This window comes from Macrotis lagotis, chromosome 8, assembly GCF_037893015.1.
Source record: "Macrotis lagotis isolate mMagLag1 chromosome 8, bilby.v1.9.chrom.fasta, whole genome shotgun sequence".
Classification (NCBI taxonomy): domain Eukaryota; kingdom Metazoa; phylum Chordata; class Mammalia; order Peramelemorphia; family Peramelidae; genus Macrotis; species Macrotis lagotis.
Genome location: NC_133665.1, coordinates 64073866 through 64083535, shown reverse-complemented (window position 1 = coordinate 64083535; position 9670 = coordinate 64073866). Strand labels below are relative to the sequence as shown.

The following is a 9670-nucleotide window of genomic DNA, read 5'->3' as shown; positions in this document are numbered from 1 at the left end:
ACCAAGCATTTTAAAAACATAGTTTAATAGAAAAATGCACCTGAAAGTACAAATCTGTTATCTCTCATAAATAAGAAAAAAACTGGGGCAATTAGGTGGTGCAGAAGATAGGGCACCAGCCCTGGAGTCAGAAGGACTTGAGTTCAAATGTGACCTCAGACACTTAATAGTTATCTAGCTATGTGATCTTGGGAAAGTCACTTAACCCCATTGCTTTGCAAAGAAAAAAACAAGGAAAAAACAAAAAGTGTTCTCATAAATAAGAAATAAATCAAACAAGTGAATGGAATTTGACCTTAGCTAAATATGATAGAATCTGGAGAAAACTGAATAGAAATAGAAAGGAATATACCTTTTTCTCAGTGATTTATGGTACTTTTGCAAAATATTGGCCATTTATTAGGATATAAAAATTCTGTGTATATAAAATATGCATATATGTGGGTATATATGCATATTTGTGTGTGCATATCTATCTTTCTATCTATCTATCTATCTATCTATCTATCTATCTATCTATCCCCCCCCACATGGTTAAAGGTGTCATTGTGTGGTTTGAAGATGGGCAGAATAGATAGTCCTGTCTCTTTTCCCCAGTTCCACCCACTCTAAAGAAACTTTAAGTCAAGCCAAGGGAGAAAGAAGGAGGTTGGAACTAGGAACTTGACCACTCTGCTCCCCTCAGAGAGAGAGTGCCACGTTAGAATTGTGACTATATGTTCCCATAAATATTAATCTATGGGAAAGAGTTTTCAGGTTCAAGAGAGATATTCCATCCTCTTCTCCCTAGCCCCACACCTTCTCTGAAGAAACCATAAATCCAGCCAAAAGAGAAAAAAAGAGTTTGGGGCCAGCAATTTGGCCACTCTGCTCTCCTCAAGGAGTGTCAGGTTAGAATTATAACTATTTGTATCCATAAATATAAGTTTATGGGAAAGATGTTTCAGGATCAAGGTAGCCTGATTGTCAATCCTTAAAGGGGATAGAAGGACATTTTCCACCTTTTTTCTTGAAATTGGAAGCCAGAAGCAGCAACAGTTTGGTGGGATTTGAATAGTTGTAATCAGAGATTGTTGATGAATAGATTGGTATTAATTAAAGGGAGTTCTTGAGTAGGGTACCCTTGGGACCTGTCCTTGGATCTATTCTATTCAGTACTTTTATCAATTACTTAAATGGAATTGGGTTTGTAACATTTGTAGGTGATTTGAGAGTACGAACTAATACATAGGAGTCTAAAAATGAAATCTAAAACTTTATCAACAGGTTGAAACAATGTACCTACATACAAATAGTAAAAAGCAAATATTAATGGAAAGTTTTGCATTTGGGTCCAAAAATAGAAGATGAAATAGTGGGAGAAAGGTGGAATTACTTAGAATTTCACATAAAAGGGTATAAATTATTTCAGTGAATAATATGAGGCCATAGAGTGATTGGACAGACAATCTAATGTGCTTTTAAGCTGCATGAATGGATAGTGTGAAGAATTCAACAGGGATTAATGACAAAGATAGAGCTCTGATAGTGCCACTTGTCCTGTCTTGATCAGCCACCTGAATTGTGTCTACTTTTAAATGCCCCATTACAGAAAGGGCATAGACAATTTACTATGAAGAAATAGATAAGCACTTTGATTAAATCTAGATATACTATGTTTACAATCCTATTTTTTTCTTCCTGTTTCCATAATGTATGTCACAGAAATACATTGGGATCCCTTCCCCTGGCTCCTAAATATAAGTTGTTTAGGCAATCCCAAACCTATGTCTTAGGCCACTGAAGATTCTTTTCCCTGTATATTTTTTTTTGATCAGAGGTTACTGAATAGTGTTTTTGAGATAAATGTTTCCAACCTGGGAGAGAGACAAACATGCATTTGAGAGATCAGGAGCTCCTGGCTGCCTCACTCAGAACTTATTGACATCAGCAATAGGTTTTGTATCTACACCTTTCTTTTTTATTATATAAATTTTTAAATTTATTTTTCAATTAATTACAATAGTAGTTTCTACCTATCATTTTTGGGAAAGTTTTGAATTTTACACATTTTGACCCATCTTCCCTTCCCTCCCCCTTCCTCTGCACAGAAGGCAGTCTGATAGTCTTTACATTGTTATCTACACCCTTCTTGAAAAAAAAAGTAAACATAAAAGGATGCCTAACCTGAGCCTTAGACTAACTGACTCAAAGGTATGTATCTGTAAAGAAATGTTTGAACAGTTCAGGATCAAGATAATAGGGGAAAATCTAATCAACAGCACTACTAAATATTCCAAATTTTAATGTTATTTTACAATTGCCCTCCTAGAATAGACTAATAAGGGTTATAGGTTACCTTGTCATTTTTTTAAGTCTCAGTAAGTGCTTCTGAGACCTTTATGTAGCATTTTTTATTCCCCCCTCCCATAAAGAACAAGAGAGTATCCTATACTTGATATAACTGTCTTATACTTGATATAAATTGCGCATTGAGAATCTTCTTTTCACTTTTGGGGAGGCTCCTGACATGAGGCAGATCTAAACTTTAACTAATTTTCCCTGGACCTCTAGGAAAGAGGTTTAGAGTCAGAGAGTATAAGAATCTATTATCTTTAGAGGGCAGCTAGGAGGTGCACAGGATAGAATGCCAGACCTGATGTTAGAAAAATTCAGCTTTATGCATTCAAATCTGGTCTCAGATTACCAGTTGTGTGACTTTGAGCAAGATACTTAACTTTCCTTATCTCAGTTTTCTCATCTGTAAAATGAGTTGGAGAAGGAATTGGCAAACTACCCCAATACCTTTCCAAAGAAAACTCCAAACATTAATACATTGTTGGTGGAGCTGTGAACTCATCCAACATTTTTGGAGAGCAATTTGGAATTACACCCAAAGGGCAACAAAAATGTGCCATACCCTTTGATCCAGCAATACCACGGCTGGGTCTATACCCTGAAGAGATTATGAAACAGGGTAAAAACATCACTTATACAAAAATATTCATAGCAACCCTGTTTGTGGTGGCAAAGAATTGGAAATTAAGTGAATGTCCTTCAATTGGGGAATGACTTAACAAACTGTGGTATATGTATGTGATGGAACAGTATTGTTCTTTCAGAAACCAAGAGGGATGGGAATTCAGGGATGCCTGGAAGGATTTGCATGAACTGATGCTGAGTGAGAAGCAGAACCAGAAGAACATTGTATACCCTAACATGGGGGGTGATGATCAATCTTAACGGACTTGCTAATTCCATCAGTATAACATTCAGGCATAATTTGGGAGTATCTGTGATGGAGAATACCATCTGTATCCAGAGAAAGAATTGTGGAGTTCAAACAAAGACCAGACTATTACCTTCAATTTAGGAAAAAACCTCATTATCTTATTATGTAATTTTGCTATCTCTTATACTTTATTTTTCTTCCTTAAGGATTTGATTTCTCTCTCATCACATTCAATTTGGATCAATGTATGCATGGAAACAATGTAAAAACTAACAGACTTCCTTTTGTGGGGGGTGGGGAGAGAAACAAGATTAGGGGGAAAATTGTAAAATTCAAAATAAATAAAATCTTTCTTAAAAAAAAAGAAAATCCCAAATAGGAAACAGAGTTGAACATGACTAAAAATGACTGAACACATTATCTTTAGGTAAATTCAGTCCAGTTCACATGATACCAGAGCTCGAGGTCCCTTAGTGGTAGATGGCAACCTCCTCAGGTCTGTTATTACATTACTTTGTCTCCCAGAGTTGTGCCTCAAATAACTTATATTCATCTGAGAAAATACTTTGTTAAAATTTAAGTACCCTACAAAAATGAACTATTATTTCATAGTCCTTTACAGTTCCCTTTACTCTTTCATGTGCATTATCTAATTGAATTCTCACAATAGCCTTGTGAAGGAAGGCAGAAAATAAATTATCAATGAACCTCTGTTTATTAAATGCCAATTTTATGTTAGGCACTGTACTAAATGGTGGAGATACAAAGAAAAAAGCAAAAACTATCACTTCCTTCAAAGAACTCCTATTCTAATGAAGGAGATTAAATATTAATATCCCCATTTCAGAGACAAAGATACCAAAACTCAGAGAACACATGACCAAAGAATCTCAGGGAATAAATGGCTATGCTAGGACCAAGGCCAAAGTTCCTGACTCCTAGAATGAAGATGGTAGAATGATAACCTTTCCTTGAGAGTGAGATCAAGGGAAAACCTGGCTTTCGAAGAAGGAAAAACTCATCTGTACTCAGTGTCCAAGGAATCATTGTGACTTTACTAAAAATTAAGTCACAAATTATAAAACTCACTGGGGAAGTCTTGCTTTCCTCCCAATTACAGTTAATAGAAGAAAATTAATGTAGCAATTAATGTAGCTTCTCTTACCACTCAGCCTGATGCTCTCAGTTCAGTGCCCTTCCTTCTCACTGAGGCCAAATAAAGTGATGACTGGGGATGGACTGGAGCTAATAAAGTTTGCTTCCCTGTATTTAAACTCTTGGCCGTAACTTACTTAAGAAATACAAAGGAAGAAAAAAAAAGGAGATTACTTAACATTTTAGAGGTTTCAGAGAGTCGTAAATCATCAGCCCATGCGCCATATTTGTTGAAAGGGACAGAATACATTCAATTTTACAGTATATTAAACTTCATCTAATTTGAACGTAAGAACAGACCAGCAAAATAAATGACCAATTTCTGAAGCAGAAATTACCATTTGGTTGGTGCCATTACAGAGCTGCTGGTATTTTATCATGTTCTTAACATAATATTGCTTGTCTATTGATGCATAGTTATAATACTATTCCAAATTAGAAGGCGGCCAGAGAGAAGTGCGCACAGTTTTTTTAATAGACATCATTTGTCAGATGTTATTCTGAGGGCTTTGTGCTGATGATAATATGCAGATTAAAGCCCAAGTAAATAGGGAGGAGGGGGTGGAGGAGTCTTCTTTCTTTGTGTTTGCCCATGCTGTGATTGTCAGGAATAGGGAAGACAGGTGGCCTGAACCCCAGGGGCACAGATAACAGTAATTAATCTGCTTTGAAGAGTCCCTGTTAAAAGAAACTGGTGGCTTTGACAAAAAGGGAAATTCCTTGTTGAATTTCAATGTGGGGCTTTATAATATCCATTGCATATATGGCAGAAAAGCCAAAAAAAGGAAACCCTTGATTTACAAGTAAGTCTTGGAAGTAATAACTCTTGCTCTATGAGTTAGATCATCCAGTCCTTCTTCATTCATTTTTTGGTCCTGGCTTATCTTGGCATTGATGAATTTAAGACCATTGCTATGTCCACTCTACCACCCAGCTATCTTTATAACATATCTAACAAACCAGCATCCCATCATTATTTGGTGGCTTCTAGAAAAGGGGAAGCTTTCCCTAGTGATTCAGGAAAAGACCCTTCCATCAGTCAATGAACATTTATTAAATAATTATTATGTAGCAGACACTGAAGATACTGAGAAAGGTAAAAGACAGTCCCTTTCCTCAAGAAGTTCACAATCTAATGAAGGTGACAACAGGCAAACAACCATTTATAAATAAATTCTATATAGGATGAATTAGAAATGATGAAAAGAAGGAACACTAGTATTAATAGGGTTTCCTGCAGAAGGTGGGATTGAAGGAAACTAGAGAAGCAACTCTCTATACTAAACTCTTAGATTTAGAAAGAATTTTAGTAGGCATCTAATCTCATATCACACTCAATGCAGAAATCCCTTCTATACAATATGTTTAGTTTCAGAAATCCCTTTTACAGAATATCTTATTTAGTTTCTCCTTGAATGCTTCCAGAAACAGCAAATTCACAATTACACAAGACATTCTGTTCCATTATTGTTTAGCTCTAATGATTAGGCAGACTTCCCTTAAATTGAATATTTGTAAATTTATATATTATTAAAATGTATAATTGTAAATTCCTTCAAATTAAATATACTTTACAACTCATAGGGGTGGCTAGGTGGCATAGTGGATAAAGTATTGGCCCTGGAGTCAGGAGTACCTGGGTCCAAATCCAGTCTCAGACACTTAATAATTACCTAGCTGTGTGGCCTTGGGCAAGCCACTTAACCCCATTTGCCTTGCAAAAACCTAAAAAACCCCCCAAAAACTTATAGCACATTACTTTGCATATAGAAAGCACTTAATAAATGCTTGTGCATAGATTGAATCATTTAATTATATACACCAAAGATATAAGTACATATGCTCTCTCAGGTATATAAAAACTAAGACATAGAGGTACAGATAGAATATATCTAAGTGTGCAGCCCTCAAGTATTTCTATATCTTTGCTGGTAGAAATATGTTCATGACAGATATATATATATATATATATATATATATATATATATGTATATATACATACACACTCATATATATATGTACATATATATATATATATATATATATATATATATATATATATATATATAAAATAACACTACCAGGTTTGTATTACTTCACATGTGTTGGATGTGTGTTAGTATTGGAGAAATATCTGCATGATGAAGCCACACAGAAAATACAGTTGACCCTTTGCAGTATTGAAGAATCAATTAAGCCAAGTGGTCAGTTCATCCAGATTAAACCCCTTGTCTTGGTGTTTACTTTCCACTTGAGACATTCCATCTGAGAGAAATCCATCCAGAAGTGAGTGAAATTAAGAGTTGGAATCAGACCAAGGGAGAAATTTGCATAAATTCAATGCACTAGAGTGTCTCAATTGCCTCACTAGTTCTTCCTCTTTGCCCTCCCTACACTGTATGTCTTTCCATATTTTTGGTTTTCTAAGAATTACCTCAGCTGGAATGAGGACTACAAGTTAGTATACACTAAATAAAGTCTGAGAAAGAAGCATCAGACCCATTGGCTTTGGGCATTGCCAGGGAACCCAGATCTAGGAATTCCATGTCTGGCATTGCCCTGTAACCCTGTAACCTTTCTGCAAATGAGATATTATATAAAAATGCTTTTCAAACTTTTAATCAGTATTTTTTGTTTTTGTTATCTGTTGGGAAGAATTCAATTAGTAAAATGGCTTTCATATTTGGCAGGTGTTTGCGCATATTGACAGATATTCTACTTTCCTCATAGAATTGTTATGAAAGTACTTTGCAAGTCTAAGTAACTCTAAACATTGGAGATTGGTGTTAGTTCTCCAGAGGGTTGGCACAAGTGCTACTAGCAAGAATGGCACAAGATTGGCAACTTTTCTGCCATCAAATATGGAGAGTAGGATGAATTTTGAAATGACCACCACAGAATGTGTGATATTTGTTGTCCTGGCATGATTAAGTAAGGAGACTGACCTTACTAGTAAAAATATTTGTGAAATGCCTACTGGGTGCCATTTCTGGAATAAAAAGATAAAAGCAAGATACTATTGCTCTCAAGGAGTTTACATTCTATTTGGATTGGAATAAAATATAGACTCAAGTAGAGGTAAAATATATGCAAAGTGAAATAAAAATAATCTGGGGATAGATTTAATAATTCTGGGCATCAGAAATGTCACCACCTAGGAGATAGAAGTTAAATTGAGATGTGAAAAGAGCTAGAGATTTCAATATTTAAAGGCAGGAAGATATGGATTGCTTTCTAAAATAGGGGATGGCCTAGGAAAAGGCACCAAAATGGGGGGAGAATAATCCAAATTGGGAAAAAATAGTTTATTGTGAATGTAGACCACACAAGTGGGAATTATGTAAAATTAATCTGGAAAGATAAGTTAGAGTTCAATTATGAAAGAAGAGTTTTTATTTGCCTGGAGATAAAGGAGCTCAACATTTCTTGAACAGGACCATAACATGATCATATATTTTCTTTAGAGATATTATTTTGACAGCTATGTTGGGGATGGAATAGAGAGGGAAGAAAATGGAAGCTGAAAAACTATTAGGAGACTGTAACTGTAGGTCTAGATGAGAGGTGATGAGGGTCCAGAGCATAGTGACTGTGGTTTGAATGAAGAGAAGGGGGCAGTTGTGGAAGCAAGATTTGACAACTGATAGGATATAGGTGAAAGGGTGTGAAAAACTATGTCTCTGAGAGAGTGAATCTGGAACATTGGAATTCTGGTGATATCAACAATAGAAAAAATGGAAGTTAGGAAGAATAATGCATTTAAAAGTGGAGATGGCAAAAAAGATGAGTTCAAGTTTCAACATGTTGAGTTTGAAATCTGGCAAATTCATCCCATTGTTGCTATCTCAGATAATCTGTGATGTGAAACTAGATGTTAGGAAGGGCTTGAGAGCTAGATGTCAAAAATTAGGGAGTCATTTGTGTAAAAATGACACAACTCTTTAGAAGAGATGACCAAGAGTCAATGTTGAGATAAGAGATAAGTGAGTCCAGGATATGGGGTACCATTATTTGGATGATGATGATTTACCAAATGGAGATTGAAAAGGAATATTTAAAGGAGGAAGATAGATCAGTGTTATCAAAAACTAGGGAGAAAAGCATACCCATGAGGTAGAGCAGGAGAACAGAAGAGAAATAGAAGGTCTGGGAAAACCTTTCTATTCTCCAGATGAAAAGTGAAAATGGAATTTTCTTTTAAAAATGAAAAAATGTCTGCAATGTAAAAAACAAAGGAGTATCTAAAGAGACAGCATAGTTTTCTGACCTGTGCCAGTTGATTGGAGGGTAGCAAAAAAGTGAATCAGAGGAAAAAGAGAAAAAGATCCCCTGAAGCCTTGAAGCTAAGTAAAAAGTTCTTCCTGAAGGTGAGAGGACTCTGAGTAAGAAGCTGTTTTCCACCTCATCCTTCCAAAGAATGAAAGGATGGATCTACAGGAATCCTGTAGTAAAAGATTATACAAGAAGGGAGAGAGTAAGAAGAGAGAAGTGGTGGTGGGTAATTTCCTGAGGCAGATATCTATTCACATCCTATTTTTTCCAATGTATGTAATTCAGCAATTATAATAACCTGTTTTCCTTTATGATCAAATATAAGCCAACTTAGTTTTCCTACCTTCTCCTTTACCATGATTCCACTTTAGGTACTTTGTCAGGTACAACAGGAAACCTCTTAAAAAGGAAGTGCTGAAGATTCAAAAAACTTATTTTGAGAAAAAGAAAAAGAGGGAAATCTGAGACTGATGTGAATACACAAGGAACTCAATGTAGATTTTAATAAGATACATATGGACTTAAGAAAATGGAAGGATAAAGATTAGGAATGACTTGGCTGTGCTTGCTTCAGTAGCACATATACTAAAATTGGAACAATACAGAGAAGATTAGCATGGCCCCTGTGCAAGGATGACATGCAAATTCGTGAAGCGTTCCATATTTTTTGGTCATATCAATAGATGCTGAAAAAGTTTTTGACAAAATACAGCATCAATTCCTATTAAAAACACTAGAGAGTGTAGGAATAAATGGACTGTTCCTTAAAATAATTAGCAGTATCTATTTGAAACCATCAACAAGCATTATATTCAATGGGGAAAAGCTAGAGGCATTCCCAATAAGATCAGGGGTGAAACAAGGGTGCCCATTATCACCACTACTATTCAATATTGTATTAGAAATGTTAGCATCAGCAATTAGAGAAGAAAAAGAAATTGAAGGAATTAGAATTGGGAAGGAAGAAACAAAACTCTCGCTCTTTGCAGATGTCATGATGGTCTACCTAGAGAATCCCAAGAAATCATCGAA

General features: G+C 35.5%; 1 non-coding gene across 1 annotated transcript; it reads left to right on the top strand.

Moving 5' to 3' along the window:
• The first annotated feature begins 9199 nt into the window (after positions 1-9199).
• LOC141496740 (U6 spliceosomal RNA) lies at positions 9200-9306 on the top strand. Its single transcript, XR_012471138.1, has one exon. It is a non-coding gene; the product is annotated as a U6 spliceosomal RNA (small nuclear RNA).
• Positions 9307-9670: the final 364 nt, after the last annotated feature.